Raw genomic sequence first — 16,310 nt, forward strand, 5'->3', positions numbered from 1 at the left:
TCACTTCCAACGATTTCAGTTTGCAAGATGATTGCAAATATCTGATAGCACAGGCAATTACAGTCCACCTCCAGGGTAAGGGTTTTGCTGGAGCCAAGAGCTGCCATTATTGCTGTAAAGCCTGTCCAGTGTGGCCCAATATATCCAGTGGCTCAAGGAATTGAAAGTGAATTGTTGCACATCCTGGCTGATATACATTGCCAAATCCAGCATGCCTAGCTTGTCTTCTACTTTGATCCATCCTTCTAATTTGCCCCAAAACACAATGACTGAAGAGGGAGCGGCAACTGATTGAGTGAGAACCATATCGAAAACCACCCCCATGATACCATTATCCACTACTAAATTGCCAAGCTATTGCCATCGGAACCATCTCATTTTTGTGTCATTCGAGCCATAAACATTTATGATGTCAATTCTGCTCTCTTCCCATTTGATATACACCACCAAGATACATCCATCCTCTGATGAGTATTTCAACCGGGGACTCTCTTGACGCCTTTATCACTATTGTGCATCCTGAAGATATGGCTGCTCCACTTATCTAACTTGTGCTCTTACACTAAAACAGCATTCAGGTTGTGGTTATGAATCTAGTACCAAAACAAACCCTTTTTACCTCACCATTGAGGCCTTTGGCATTGATGGTTGCTATTTTAATATGGTCTAGCGTCATTCTTCTTGACATTAGGATTTGGGGAAGCAACGTTATCGAAGCCTTCATCACTATACTCCGGCGAGGCCAGCTCCTCGATGCAACATGTATTGTTCTGCACTTCTTGCCGAGCTTGTTTCCCATTGCTAAATCGGGCAATGAGCCCAAGATTGAATACTGCTATCAAACCTACCCGCATTGTCTCTGCTAATAGCCAACTGCAGCTTTGCATCCATTCATGGATGCTGCATATCCAGATGATTAATCAGAACTTCATTGAGAGCTACGAACACGTCGGCTCGATAATGACTATTTTTAGGTATGGAAATCTTGTTCCAGAAGTTTTTGATCGAGGGAGGGTTGTCAACTATGCTTTGAGGGATTGGGTTGAGTGTCTTTGCAGGGACTTGTATACCTTTCCGATTACTGGCGACTTGCCAGCAGTTGTCCTCCTCTTCTAGTTGATGCAGATTTTTCTTATCTTGCTTTGAACCTGCTTTGCCTTGGCGATTGCTGCCGAAGATGCTTTCCCTTGTGCGTGTGGTTTCGGTTCCTCCTCCTTTGCAGGCTTGGGGCACTCCATATAATAGTGCCCGCACGTGCCACAGTGGTGGCATGCCTGCGCGAATAAACTCCAGACCGGTTTGAGACAAAGCTCGCGCACTGTTGGGATGACAATGTCCACAAACGCCTGCTTCTCTGCCACCGTGCTCCACCTTGTTTCTGAATGGATTATCCAGACATGAGATGTATAACGGTTTTCCCCGGCCCCGAGCAATATCGGGAAGCATGTTCTATAATTAGGCAGGTAAGTTTGGGATCTCCATCCAATTGGGGCACTCCTGCCTCTCACTATCTTTGCCTAACTCCACTGATTGCCATGGCATGGCATATACCAAGTCTAGACCCCAAAAATACACCCCTTGATTGAGGATCCTTTGCACTGCCTCTCGTGTGTTGAAGATCACTTCATAGAAACCTTTCCTGCCATAATAAATTTTCGTGACTTGGCCTTGGTTTTTGAGTATGGCATTGAAACATTAGGCCACCTCCATTGCTTTAGGTGGGTTTCCTATAAAGAAAACTAGAGTCGGCTCGAAAGTTGAGTGTTAGTATATTGTTGGATACCTTTTTTCATCCAAGACCACTCACTTTGTTGTGCTATCTTTCATTTTACTCCATCTTTCTCCCAAGAGCAATAGCTAGGATCTCATATAGTAAATGGTATTTACTAATAACTAATTAAAACTCTTCATTATTACATCTATTGTGTTTTATGCTATTTTGCATGATTGAAAGAGGAAGTATTTGTATCTATTTTTATATATTGATATTGTTGCATTGGAAAAAGGTGTAGACTAAAACGCCTTTTCAAAACTTGCTTTCGTTAGATAACCCATTGTAAAATGCCATTGGATTTTATTGTATTTTTGATTGGAGTCTCAACTATGATTCTTGATGATGTTGCTGTACCCAAATTGCATGAAAGCTTTCTAGTTTGACTTAGTGTAGCTTTATCCAAACTTATAAGCTCAATTATTTGAATTATCTCTGCCATCAAGAAAATGTGTTCAAAAGCCCTTATATGTACCTCCATCCTCTCGACATTTGAAGCCCATCTACAAAGGTCGGTTATTTACTAATGGACCCTTGACACTTCTTGTCAAATATTTGTTTTCCTAGCTTGGAAATTGACTTCTCCTCCTTTATATTTAGTAGTTGGAGTTGGATGCTTTCCATCAAATAATTCTTTTTACAACTTGGAAAGTGGCCTCTCTTGTAGCACCAAAGTATATTGTTGTAGTTGAGTAACGTGAAAACATGAGATCTCTTTCTTCTCATCCTTCATAAGAGCTATTCGTGAGAAATAGGGTGAATTACACTTGTTGGTAGTAGCTAATGGTAACATAGAAGACCCCTACTCCTCCATAACATGCAAGTGTTCCATGAACACCCACATCATTGGAGTGAAGCAAGGATGTCAATTGTCACCATGTTGTTTGGTATCTCCATAGATGAGATAGAAAAGTGCATAGGTAGATTGGATAAATCCTTATGGGATATCTTTATCTTATTGCTAGTTTCATTTTCTACCATTTTATTTGAGCTTGCCAAAAATTTCAACATTATCCCAAATTAAGTGCACCCACATGTATCAACCTACACCCTTTGTGTAGCTATTACACTCATTTGGAAATAGCTTTTCTAAGTGCTTTTCTATCAAACAATTTTTACATGTTTGTTGCATTTTCTCACAAAGTTAGGAAAGTGTATAGCAATCTCAACCTTTTGCATCCCTTTAAGCACAACAAAGCCAATGTGATCAAATTGATTGGATAAAGTTTATTAGTGCCATGTCCAATGGTGCGTATAAGAGTTTGTGATTTTGTTTGTCTTATCCTTTTTTGCTACTTTGCTAGTCACTTAGGCAATTGCATGAAATGCCTCTACTTTTGCATTGTGGAAGACAACATTGAGACCGACATCACAATGGCAGGCTTACAAATAAGAGATCCTTCTCGAGTTGAGGCAAATCTAATACATCTAAAAGCTCCTTAGGCTTCCCATTTGATGTCTACTTGTTCCTTTAATAAGAAAAGTTGAATTGTTTTGACTAATGAAAGCAAAGGTTATAAGTTATACCATCCACAAAGTAAGCATATCTTGATTAATTGTTGAAGATGTTGTTCAACCTTCACTTAAATGGACAAAAGAGACATGTGTACACCCACATGATATCCATGATACTTTATTACCTCATTTCAGTGGTGTGTAATCAAATGCAATGCCAAATAAGATAGTTTTTCAATCTATATAAGTTTCTCATGATAATGTAGATCATCCTATTTTTGATGCAGATGTGAATGATGTAGTAGTTCTTGATGAGAGAATAGAGATTGAGTAGTCTAACATTAGGCCAAAACTCTTGGTGCAAATATTTTATGACAGTAAGTTGGATGCACTGTTGGCTAGTCATACTACTTGTTTGGGTTCTCATAGTATCTCTTATGTGTCAGATTGTTATGCATTGGCTATTTCTAGTCTGTGTGATGAGGATGAGCATGTGTCTTTTAAAGAGAGAAAATTTAGAAAATTGGATGGTTGTTATGCAATCTGAGCAAGATACTATTATCAAAAATTGTACTTGGTTCCTATGTGATTTGCATCCTAGCAAGAAGACCATTGGTATCGAGTGGATTTACAAGTTAAGGCATAAGCTAGATGGTGATTGACTATTACAAAGCTAGTCTTGTAGTAAAGATTTATACTAAGCAACGATGACACATTTGCTCTTGATTTTGATGACACCCTTGCTTCCACTTGCCATATGACAACTATTTGTAGCATTTATGTGTTAGCGTCGGGAATGTTTGAAATGTATATTAGTTAGATATCAAAACTACATTTCTCAATGATGATTTATATAAGGAAGTGTATATTTTTCAACCTCATGGTTTTGTGCAAAAAGCGCAAGAAAACAAAGTGTATAAATTTAAAAAGACATTGTATGGTCTAAAGTGAGCACCTCGTGCTTGGTATGAGAAGATACATGCATACTTAATTGCATGTGATATTTAAAAATAGTCCAATTGAGAGCACATTCTATGTTAGACATGAAGGTGATGTGTCTTTGATCATTGTGGTTTACATTGATGACATGTTGCTCATTGGTCTTAAATGAGATACATATTATTGATTATAAGGTTGAGTTGAATTCATCTTTTGATATGTTAGATTTGGGCCTATTGCATTATTATTTTGGGATTTAGTTCAAAAAATGTGATGGAGGCATTACTTTGAATTTAAAAATTATGTAGAGATATTGTTGCAAAGATTTGGTCTTGAAGATTGCAAGCCTATTGCTACTTCTATGGAGATAGGTTTGAAGTTAAGCCTTCATGATGTTAGAGATTACTTGTCTTTCTCTATTAGAAGGCTATTGGATGCTTGATTTATGTATGCATTACAAGGCTTAACATTCACTTTGCAATCTCACAAATGAGCAGGTTTAGCACTAAGCATTGATAGATAGTGAAGTGGACCTTTCGCTATTTGAGTGGTAGCCGATACCTTGGGTTATTTTATCCCAAGTGGGAATCATTACTACTAGATTTACATACTTTTTTGGATTCTGAGTAGGTTAGTTGTTACAACACTCATGTATCCACAAGTGAATTTTGCTTCATACTTGGAAGGTCATGTATATTGTGGTCGAGGATGAAGCTACCCACTTTTTCCACTTCTAATTGTGAAGCTAAGTACAAGACATCTTTCACAGCTTAGACACCTCTTGGCTAAATTGGGTGTTGGACACTCCTCTGCCACCACCATCTTTACTGATAATCAAAATGCACTATTGAAGGTTCACTTTGAAGACTCGATCCAAGATCTTCTCAAACTTCACATGCCATATAATCATATTTGTGAAGTAGTCTCTTTGGCACGACACATCACTTTTTATTTCCTACAAATACACGTGTTGGTGCCTCGTCAAAATTGCATCTTATCACAGTGATGTTTGTGATCCTATGTTAACTATATCTATTGGAGGCTCCTAAAATCTTTCAATGTTAAATTAATGATTACTCCGGATACACTCGGATTTTGGTCTCAAATCCAAGTTAGAAGTCTTTTTATAAACTTTAAGATTTTTATTGTTATGGTGCAAAATTGAAGTAGCTCACGCATTCACACAATCTAATTGACAAGCTAGCTATGAGAATTTTTCTAGTTCTTAGAGGCTTTATCACAAGTTTTGGCTTTTATGTATAGTCTATTTGGTCGGGTTCATTCATTATTGTTACTTCTCACTGTTATCCCTTAGTATGATGTGGCTTTTCACCCACTTTCTTAAAATCAATAAAATCTTCTTTACAACACAATTGGTGAAATGATGAACCTTGTGCACAAATAAGATTTTCCTTTTCCAAAACAAAAAGTGTGTTGCAAGTCCTAGAACACAAGTTGATCTTAGTAGGTTCCTCAACATTGTGCTTCTTTGGTCCATAGGTCCTTGAGCAGTATGAACAAGGCTTTCTTGTTGGCGTCAAGCCCTGTGAACTAGGTTCGCCCCTTTTACCTAGGCACAATTTCAACACTTGTGGCTACTTGGTGTCACCTATAAGATTGTTTGCTTCACAAACTTGCTTAAACTATTCCACGAAGCTTTAAGGGTAAACCTCATATTGATATTTATCCAATTGCTTGCTAGCCACTAATGGAAAATTTGCATGATCTTTATTCCTAGTGTGTTTCCCATTTTGATTCAAAGGATTTGAGTAATGCACATGCCTATTGTAATATATATGTGCGATAAAAAAAGTGTGGTTGCATGAGATTTGATAACCAATCCTATGAGGATCATGTAGCTCTAGCATTCAATAACATCCTTCAAATGCTTTCCATCTGAGCATGCATGATTGCAAGCTATTGTTTGGTATCATTGTCAATGTCCAACAATTGGTTGAGGGTATTCGTCCCTTGCCCATGCGTAGTTCTATAAGTTTTTGCTTAGTGGCCTTGGGGGGTTATGTTTGAGATATCAAAGTTAGCATCATGCTAGAAACTGTCAATCGCAGTCTAGAAGTCATCTGAGGCTCCTCTCAAATTTTAGGTTCTCTCCATTATACTTGCTACCGTCCCCATGATCTCTAAATTGACTAGTTGGATAACTTGATTGATAAGGTCACAAATAGGGGTGTTTTTGATATGGATGGATCTACTAAGACATGAGTCTTTGCTTGTTGTGGGAGTTGAAAGCTCACATCCATTTTGCAAGTGCATGCAACTATGTAGTGAGATCAAGTCCCAGGTTTCTTTAGTTGGTTTATATTTTTTAAGGTGGTTGTTTTTGTTATTGTTTGTCTTGTCACCCTATTTTGTCCCTTAAATTTTTTCCTTTATGGATTTAGTTGTCTCAGGAAGCAAAGGTTTCTTGATTCTAATTTAGTTCATGTTCAAGCATATTTGAGTGCCATGTGTGAAAACATGCCCTCTTGTTTAGTTGGTGGTTGTGATTCATTTTTTATGGTTGTGTGTGGGGTTTTGCATGTGTATGTGTGTGCAGTGATATGGTACTTTTTGTACCCTAGTGTTGTGCATTGTGTGCTTAGTGAGTGTACTAGAAGATGTGCGAGTGCATCTACACATGTGCAAAGGTGCATTGGGTTATGCACAAATGTGGGGTCTAAGCACTACATGCATGGATACAAATGTTGTGCACTAATGCGAGAGTGGGATCATACTAGGCATTTTGCAAACAAGGGTTTTTACACTTGAATTGTGATTTCCTTAAGTTAGTGCACATAGGTGTACTAGTGCACATGCATGTGTACACATATGCACTAGTGTATGTACATTAGCCTAAGTGCAGTGGATGTGAGCCTATATGTGGATGTAGGGGTGGTGTGCAGGGGTTAGCATGCTAGGGTTATGTGCATGGGAGCGTGTACTAGGTTATGAGTGTGGGGATTGTAATGCACTAGGGTAGTGCATTAGGATGGTGTATTAGTACACTAGTGCACTAGTATAATGCACATGCACCAGGTGTGATGATGTGGGTGAGATGAGGGGTTTAGGTACCTATGCAAAGTGTGCACTAGGTGATGTAGACAAGAGTAGTATGGGAAGGTAGTCTGCGATTTTGTAGGGGACTACTACACTATGCACATGCACCATGCATATGGACTATGTGCTAGTCCACCATGCGTGTGTAGTGAGGTGAATTAGGGTGCCTAGGAATGGTGATCTGTGTTGTGCAGGGTATGTAAGGATGAGCACTCTAGGATAACCTAAGATGGGGGGTCCTAGTACACATGTGCATTTGGTACTATGCATTGTGCACTATGTGTGTTCACAGTGCGTAGGCACTGTGTGCAAGAGTGTGGTGTACTAGTTATTGTTGCTTTTATATGAGAAAGGGCTAGCATGGACATATCAATATGTTGATGTGCTACAAAAGAGCTGCAATTATGAAATGTACCCTTGCAATTTGAAACTAATGATTAATAGCTAGGATGAGATTCTCATTCTTAAATTGTAGATATATGCTAGCATTTAAGTGAGTGGAGAGACAACACATGAGAAATGCAAGACATATATGTCATACATAAAATATTTTCAAAGATGAGATTGCGGGGATAGAGAGAATTGTAGAAGTACACTAGAAAATGGGTCCATTGCAATCATTGAAGTTTACATCATACCCATTACCATGCTTCAGGTTTTGAATGAGTAAAAAAAATAGCAATGGAAACTACAATAAAAAGTGCAAGTGTATCAAGGAAAACATAAAGATTTTGGATTCAACATAGTTGGAAATGTTGGCTACAACCTCATGGATTCTAGAACATAGTTGGAAACAAGAATGCAAACTTTGTTTGAGAAATTCGAGGATCTAAATTGGTCTCTTCAATGCATATCTCTATGTTCAAAATACCATGCTCTAAGCGATGGCTAGAGCTACATAACCATTCACATAAGATAGAATTGACATAGCTTTGAGGATAGCCAAGCTCTCCTAAAAACCTCCAAATCCACACAAGCTCACATGTGGTAGTCAATGATGCTCTGTATTCTATCTCCTTAGAAGAAAGGGCCATTGCTGGTTGCTTCTTGCTACTCCAATAAACAACTATACCAAATAAGGAGCAAGTTTGACCAGTGGTGATCAACATCTCCAGCCTAATTAAAGTCGTGGTCTATCCAGGCAACACTAGAGTGGTGACATTAGAATCTACTAGATAGAATAGTCCATGGTCAGATGTGCTCTTTAGGAATCTGAAAATCCTCATACCAACCCACCAATGAGTTTTCTGAAGGTGAGTATTAAGCAATCAAATCAATGATCCCATCATCCTTCAATAGTTAGAAGCATTAACCACCTTTGCGTCTCCATAAGCTAAAATCTTCAAATTTAGATCCATCGAAGTAGAAATAACATGACAAGCTATTATCTCAAAGGTGGCCAAGACTTTGAGAAGTCTCTAGTAGATAACAAATTGTAGAAGGATGCAATTCACCTACCAATCACATCAATTGCAACGGTACAACTTGTTATTGAAATCATCCATCTCTATTGATCTATAATTTGGGTTTCCAGGTCCACAATTTGTTATTGTTTTAACTCTTACATCTAGTTGATGTCCATAGGACTACACATTACTCCCTCTCCTACCATCTATCATCATCTATCATGGTGGACTACTAGTGTTTATTTGCACTCTATTGTGTCTATTAGCACATTGTACATCTCATGGATTCCATTTGTCGAGCATATTCTTCTTGGGTTCCTTTTTTCTTTGTATTTTGTGTTTTTGCAATCTATTTTATAAGACTTTCTCACACTTCTATTGCTATCCCCACTTCTAACATGGTATCAAATGTCCAAATTTGTAATTAGGTGTTGTTTTTGTACAATAGGTCTGAGTTTTCATGTTGTGAAGAGCTACATACTATTTTCCAGCATTGATGATATCAAGTCCTAAAAATTTGCTCTATTTTCTATCCATTCGGCCTGCATTTGATTGCCTATACCTTGCATTTATTATAGTTGCCCTTGCTTTATAGTTTTTGCCTCTCCTACTAGGCTATGTGATCATATTGGGAGCTACACAAATTGGCACTCGATGTTTACCATCTTGAAGCCCACATTTTTAGTTGTTGGCATCTTTCAAGGCTACATAATAGTCTTTTATGGTTGCATGATGATTTTTTGGGTTGTTTTCTCCTATGTGTTACCTTATGTAGATTAGATCTTGGTTTAATTTCTTCCTACTTGATATCTTTCAATTTTGCAGCCATTGTTTTATGTGTGTTTTCCTACACTGCTATATGAAAGACATTATACCAACATTGAATTGAGCTATGTCAATGATACAAATGCACAAATTACAAACACGACAAAAAGTAATACAAAGGTAAATTTCAATTTGATTACATGGATTAATTTTATTACAAAGTTTTGTTCCATATAGAAAAGGAAAATTTGTGATTTGAATATAGCTTTTGTGGCTATTATGCATGTGATTGGGCATGTCTATAGTCTTTGCATTCTCTTTGCATCTGAACTCATTGAATCCCAACTCTCTACATCATCTATGGCATCCTATGTTGTATCAATCTACTCCATACCATCCAAATCTATAGTATTTGGATGAGCAGATGTGGATGTAGGCCTTTTAACATCTCTAGATAGTGGGCATGGTAGTGGAGGCTCATAAGTAGGTGATATCAAGGCATTTTTGTGCAATATGCAATTCACAAGATTATCCACATTCTTAGCTCTACATTAGAAGGTCATCATGCGTATTATTTGCCAAGTGATCATCCATATAAAATCATTCAAAAATAGGCTAACTATCGAGTCTTTAACACTTATGCTAGGTTAATTTAAAAAAAAAAGAACTTAGATTCCATGTTTGTAGCCCAAAGAGACACTTCAAAAGAAGTTTGACATCATAATAAACTCTTCAGCCACAACTATGGTCGTCACCCCACTTTAGCACTTTGCAATTAATAATTCTAGTGTTTTTAGCATTTCATGGTCTTGGATAACAACTTCAAAGACCTTGAGAAGTTTTTGAATGGAATTTTTTTTGTAAAGAAAAACAATGCAAGTCTCTCCTCTAGTTCTCTCTCTCTCTCTCTCTCTCTCTCTCTCTCTCTCTCTTGTAGACTTAAGAGACTTATTGCTTTACATTGTTATGGTACCCTTTTGTTGAATTTGCAAGAAAGCACCTCCTCATTGCAATATCACACAATATCAATCTCTAATGGAATCTACATGGCAATGAATAAAATAAATTTACACAACTAAAATAAAATTGAGATAACTTAAAAGAAACATATCAAGGAGTCTCTTACCTTTCATGATATGCTATCACGAGATATTACAAAAGATCCAAATTACAATCCCTAAACCAAGGTACACATCCAGAAGGATATTCTCTCTTGTATTAGCATAGTGGACAAGAGAGTCTCCACTATTAGGGATCATGATGACATGATTATGTTCTTGCAATCTTGTAATAATAACATGTTATTAACTTTGTGATTTTACAATAATAACATTAAAAAGAACTTTAATTGGGTGAAACTAGCTACGCCAGTCAATCTATATGGGTTTTTGTGTTTCTTGTCGGCTCATTGGGGTATTTAAGTAGCATGACGGCCCCTCGAGCTATGTAGGTGACCTGTTGGGCCTAAAACCATAGAAAATCCAATATATATATAGGATCTCAAACTCATTTATGAAATTTCCATCTTTTGAGTGAGTCTCTTGGGGAGTGCATCTGTCTTGGGTGAAGAACTCTCCTACGAGACAAGCTTGAGAGTATGTTGTGCATTGAGTGGATGGTTTTGAGAATCTTTTGACGAGCTAGATCCCACTCTTTGCATAGGGATATTGAAAACAAAAACCAAAGCATGTCTTACATGAAATGTTGTCCATATCTTTAGAAAATTGCCCACCTAGTCTTTGTTATAGGTCCATTCTTGCCTTGTGACCACCACAAAGAGATATGTCTCTTCCAATAGTAACTAGTCACCGATCAAATATTAGAAAGATAGGCCTTGCACCAACTTATCTTCTACAGTAGTTCTCTATTATTGGCAACCACCTAAATGATATACTATTGGCTATTGAAAGACATAGCATGGGACTTGTCTTCTTCACTCAAGCATCTCTATCTTTATGACATCTGGTAGTAGCCCTATGGATGAGTAGAACCACAATTCCTTCAGCACAGGAAGATGCGACTATTGTCCCTCAAAATAATGGCTCACAACTATTCTCATTAAGAATGAATCCCCAATAATGGCTAGTTTTTCTTGGCCCTCATTATGATGCAAGACTTTTCTTATCAAAGATAGAACATATTTTATCCCATGAATTGCAAGCGCCATCCTTAGTCTCAATAAACTTGCTTAGACAAAGACAAGATAATGGTGGACTTGCATACTCATCAAGCTCATCCTAATAATCTCTATGTTAATCTTTTGGCTTATTCCCTTGGTTTTCAATGGCCAAACTTGTTTCTTTTGCATCAATACTTGCCAAATGTGGGTGAAGGCACCTCCCTGACTCAACCCTTGAGACCTATGGACCGCTTATTGGTCAAGCGTTTCAAGCCGAGCAGCCATGGCTACCTCTCACATAGCCGATACAGTCTCCCTACCTATGGGGTGTAGTGAGCTTTCCTTGATGCTTGATCGAGTACCCTCCTCTTTCTTGCACACCGGTAGCTCCATGATCCTCAATGCAAGCTCGAGCAACCTCAATCCCTCTCCATCAAGCTCCATCCTCCATAGCCACACAAGAGAAGAGAAGAGAAGAGAAGAAAAAAAGATGAAGAGAGGAGATGGGGAGCTTCTCCTCCTCGATCCCTCACTCTCACACACTCGCACTTCCTCGCCTCTCTCACTCAAGCACACATAGGAAGGCAAGAAGAAGAGAAGAAGAAGAAGCTTTTTGCCACACACCAAGAATAAGAGTTTACATTAACGTTTTGGCTTATATACATGCCCTCTTTCCCTTGGGTGGTCATCCCCTTTTTACATGGATGGCCATGGCCTAGGCCCTTTTTCCCTTTGCCCTAACTTCCTAGCTTAGTCCTACCACCCATTCATGGTTACAAATTCACAGGAGGGAGCCTAGCACTCTTTTACAAAGATTTTGGTTGCGCCTTGGACTCCTAGTGGTTGTTCCCATGCTCTTAGATTTTTTTCGGGCCCGCTCTCTTGTGAGGCACCTTTTCCTTTTTTTCGCCTTGCACTTTTCCTCTTGATGCCTCTTTTTTCACTTCCTCTGCTCTACAGTAAACATTACCCCCCTCCTAGCCGAGTGCCAGTCCCATGGCATTGTTGGGTGGTGAGTTGGATGATGGTGATGGGGTAGCTAGGTGGCTTTTTGAGTTTGTATACAAGCTCATGTGGGGGTTGGTGCTAGGTGGAATAGCCCTTGAAATTGAAGATGAAGTTGGGGTGGGTCCTTTTTTGCTGCTGGTATTGAAGGGATTTGTCCTTTGAAATTGAAGATAAAATTGGACGGATCCTTGTGTGGAGAGAGATGGATGGGCGGATCCATATTTGAAAATGAAGATATAGTTAGACGGATCCATCTTTTGGTCCTCTGCGATTGCCTTCTCGTTCACTGTTCCAAATGAGATTCTTCATTCACTTTTTGATTGGGGATGCCTTGGTCTGTCTCTGTTCTGTTTCGCCTACATGGTGATAGCATCACATAAGATGGCCCCTCTCTTAGGCGGATGCTATTCTACAAAATGCTCTTGGAGTTATGATTTTTGCGGAACCTCGTTACACAATGGCAGAATTGGAAGAGGGAGATACTTCAGCTCAATTGAATGATCAAGAGGAGTTAAAAAAATATTTATTCAAATAAAAAGAGATAGAAAACCCAGTGTTATAATCTGGATTGGCACACGTACAACAAAAATCATAAAAATGGATCTAGAAGGTATAACACCTAGGCTAGAAAACCCAAGACATTTTAGTTTTGAGTTGATGAAGGTTCGATGAGAAAGGGCAGACTTTGTCAAGAATCGCGTGGTGGAGGGGGTTGCTCAAGATGCTGCGTTGAAAACACACAGAATGCACAAGGAGAAGCTCACTCAAGAGACAAGAAGAGAGATGGAGGCCAAAACGTTTTCTTGATGATTTCTACTTCTTCTTCCACACACTTTACAATGTACACAAAGTATAGATAAGATACAACTTAAAAGGAAAGTGGCCTACTAAGTCAAACAATGCATAACCGACTACACTAGTCAACATGCACTATAACTATGCCAGCTGTAAATAGGTGTAACGACCTGAATATAATAAGTAATGAGTCAGTGGCGATGTGAGATGCATAATGACTACCGACGTGCTAAGTGTAGACGTGTGGACCCATCTAACCAGGCGGTCCATCATCAATGTCCGCATGTGTTGAGCTTGTCATCTCAACACTCCCCCTCAAGTTCAACTGCATCTCTGCAACTCCAAGTAAGCTTTGAAACTTTTGAAGCTTCTCTGTACCCAATGCCTTCGTGAAGATGTCAGCTATCTGATCCTGTGTGCTGACATACACCAAGTCAATCTCACCTACTAGTACCTTCTCTCTCACAAAGTGGTAGTGTACCTCAATATGTTTTGTCCTGGCATGGAACATAGGGTTCCTAGCCAACTGTATACTGCTCATGTTGTCACAATAAATGACAACTGGACCTTCCACCTGGACATCCAAATCAGCCAATAGCTTTTGCAGCCATACTACCTCACATGCTGCAACAGTAGCACCTCTATACTCAGCCTCTGTACTCGACAAAGCAACTGTAGATTGCTTTTTGCTGCTCCATGCAACTGCTGCACTACCAAGAGAGAACATGTATCTGCTGGTAGATCTTCTATCAGACATACTACCAGCCCAATCTGCATCTGTGTATCCAAATACCTGTACATCTGTACCTGCCTCATAGAAAAGTCCATAATGTAATGTGGACTTCACATATCTCAATATGCGTATGACTGCATCCCAATGTGGCTTTCTAGGTACTTGCATAAACTGACTCACAAGACCAACAGCGTAGCTCAAGTCTGGCCTTGTAATGGTCATGTAGATCAAACTCCCCACTATCCTCCTGAACATAGTAGGGTCTTCTATCTCATCCCCAACATCAGCACTCAGCTTTACATTCTGCTCCAACGGGACTGAAAGTGGTTTGCATGCAGTCATACCATACTTGGACAACATATCCAAGCCATACTGTCTTTGGGACAGCCATATACCATCATCACATCTGATCACCTCAATGCCAAGGAAGTACCTTAGCTCACCTAAATCCTTCATCTCAAACTTCATCTTCAAACAGCCCTTGACTTCAGCAATCCCACTATCACTATCACCTGTAATAATCAAGTCATCCACATAGATGACTATGATGACCAAACCTGCATCTCCCTTTCTCACATAAAGTGAGTGATCAGCATCAGAAACATAAAAGCCAATATTGACAAGATACTCTCTGATCTTGTCAGACCATGCTCTAGGTGCTTGCTTGAGCCCATAGAGTGCCTTCTTCAACCTGCACACATATGTGGGATGCTCTAAATCTTCATAACCTGCTGGCTGATCCATATACACTTCTTCTTGCAAATCACCATGCAAGAAGGCATTCTTTACATCCATTTGCTGCTCCAACCTTTGGCTGCTGCCAAAGCAATCACACATCTCACAGTTGCCATCTTAGCAACTGGACTGAAGGTTTCATCATAATCTATGCCATATGTCTGGGCATAGCCTTTTGCAACCAGCATAGCTTTGTACCTACTAATAGAACCATCTGCATTGTGCTTAATCTTATAAACCCACTTACATCCAATAGCTTTCTTTCCCTTCGGCAATGATACTAGATCCCAAGTCTTAATGGCCTCTAATGCAGCCATCTCCTCATCCATTGCTGCATCCCAATGAGCATGACCAACAGCCTCCTCAAAACATGTGGGCTCAACATCCTCAATTAGTTTCACTATATAAGCATAATGGTGAGCTGCATAACCTTCAAAACCAAATCTTTTAACAGGGTATCTCACCCTGCTAGACTTGCGTACCACTGGATCACTCAACGGAGTCTTTGCATTAATACGTGCTCTCTGCACACCTGGAGTCCTCACTGAAGGAATGCCAAGCTCATCATCCAAGCTCTCTGAGCCACTGGAGTCTCCATCAAGAACTGCATCAATGCCTTCTGACACTTTATTCTTTCCTTTGTCTTTACCTGTAATGCTACTAGATGCACCTGAAGATGTAGAGCTACTCCTTAGTCTCCCAGACCAAGGACTACCAGATGATGTCTCTGGTCCACTAAGAGTTTGTGATTCTTGCTTTTCAGCCTGCACATGAGTGTCATGATCATGATCATCATCCAATGCATCACCACTAGATGCATACCGACTGCTCATTTCATCAAAGATGACATCCCTGCTCACTCTGAACTTACATGTGACAGGGTTGTAACAACGATACCCTTTCTGCTCTAAAGAGTATCCAATAAAGATACACTTTTCAGCCTTTGGATCCAGTTTCTTCCGCAACTCATCTGGGACATGAACATACGCAATGCAGCCAAATACTTTCAAGTGTGAAACATCAGGCTTCTTACCTGTAAAACATTCTTCGGGGGTCATACCATGAACTGCAGCTGTGGGAGTTCTGTTCATAATATAAACAGCAGTATGAACAGCCTCAGACAAAAAATGCTTAGGCATATTCTTTTCAGCCATCAAGGCGCGTGCAACTTCTGCAATATGCCTGTTTTTCCTTTCTGCAACCCCATTTTGCTGTGGGGTATACCTGCATGTGAACTGTCTCTTTATCCCATGAGACCTCAGAAAATCACTGAACTCATTTGAGAGGTACTCTCCCCCTCCATCTGACCTCAGGTACTTTACTTTCAAGCATGTTTCTCTTTCAACTGCAGCCTTGAAAGTTCTAAAGTGCTCAAAAGCTTCACTCTTTTCCTTCATAAAATATATCCACAGCTTTCTAGAATAATCATCAATGAATGTGATGAAGTATGAACTACCTCCAAGAGATACATTTTGTGTAGGCCCTCAAATGTCTATATGCACAACATCAAGGATATTTCTGCTTACA

Source organism: Lygodium microphyllum, chromosome 5 (genome assembly GCF_053477565.2).
Source record: "Lygodium microphyllum isolate KBCC chromosome 5, Lygodium_microphyllum_v1.1.10, whole genome shotgun sequence".
Taxonomy (NCBI): Eukaryota; Viridiplantae; Streptophyta; class Polypodiopsida; order Schizaeales; family Lygodiaceae; genus Lygodium; species Lygodium microphyllum.